The sequence below is a fragment of the Condylura cristata genome, unplaced genomic scaffold (assembly GCF_000260355.1).
Source record: "Condylura cristata isolate star-nosed mole 26May11 unplaced genomic scaffold, ConCri1.0 scaffold00009, whole genome shotgun sequence".
Taxonomy (NCBI): Eukaryota; Metazoa; Chordata; class Mammalia; order Eulipotyphla; family Talpidae; genus Condylura; species Condylura cristata.
The window spans coordinates 1,299,562-1,300,678 of NW_004567110.1; positions in this window are offsets into that span (position 1 = coordinate 1,299,562).

Consider the following 1,117-nt stretch of genomic DNA (forward strand, 5'->3'; position numbering starts at 1 on the left):
GCCTCCTCTCCTGCACCCCTCCAGGGCCCAGAGACACGAGGCTTCTCCGCCTCCGACCTCTGCTCCCTGGGGCTCCTCGGGCTCCTGGCTGCATCCTGCTTCCTTCCTCTGATTCCTTATCTCTGCCCAGCTCCACCCTGCTGGGGGGCAGGGAGCCTGGAACCTCCCTTCCTAGGGACCCTGTTACACAGCCAGCCAGAGGCTGGCCTTGAGCAGGCGGGGTGACTGGCACACCTGCCAGGACAGGGTCCCCCGAGGTTCGGGTTTGTACCCCCGGCCCAGAGCCGCAGCCTGCTGCTGCAGCAGTGTAGACTGCCCGGCCAGGGAAGTGTCCGCACAGAGCTTAGGAGCAAATACGCCTCAGGGCGCAGCCGAGGGGGGCAGTGAGGTTCCCGTGTCCAAGAGCCGCACCCTCTCCCCGTGGGCTTCGAAGATGGCCCCTAGCGGACCAAGCGCCTCTGGCCAAGACCGCGAGAAGGCCAGGCGTCCGCGGGGCTGGTAAGCAAGTGGGCGCTCAGATAGGCGTTTGCCGACGCGATGACGGGATTGGTTTCGCCAGAGCTCTTAATCACTGTTTGTGGTCGCAGCTCCTCTTCCTTGCGGGGTTTAGGGTCCAGGAAAGGAGTCCCAAGCAGAAGCAGAGGGTGGAGAGCTTGCCGGCCCGCGCCTCTCTCCTGCGCTGCCCCCCCTCCCCGTCGCCCCTCCCGTGGCTCTCGCTGACCCCCCATTTTTGTTTGTCTTTGTGTAAGTAAAGGCTGGTGCCCACTGGTCTCCTCCCAGCACTTCTCCCTGCCCTGTGCGGACGCTGCCCACCTCCCCTTTGCTGAGCACTGTATAAACGGCCCTGCAGCCCAAGGGCACCGCGGTCTTGCGGACTCGAGTCCGCTGCCCTCACTGTGGACACAACCACTCGCCTTCTCCTCAAACTCTTTCCTTTCATTGGCTGAGGGCAACTGAGACCGGCGTTCGGTAACAGGGACGCCCGGCCTCCTGGGCCAGTCCTGCCAGGCGGCCCGAGCCAGAGGCCAGGCGGACAGGAGGGACAGCCACCGGGCTGACCACAGCCATGACCGGCAGCGGAAATCAGGGCCGGTGCCGCCGCCTCGTCGTCCAGGGC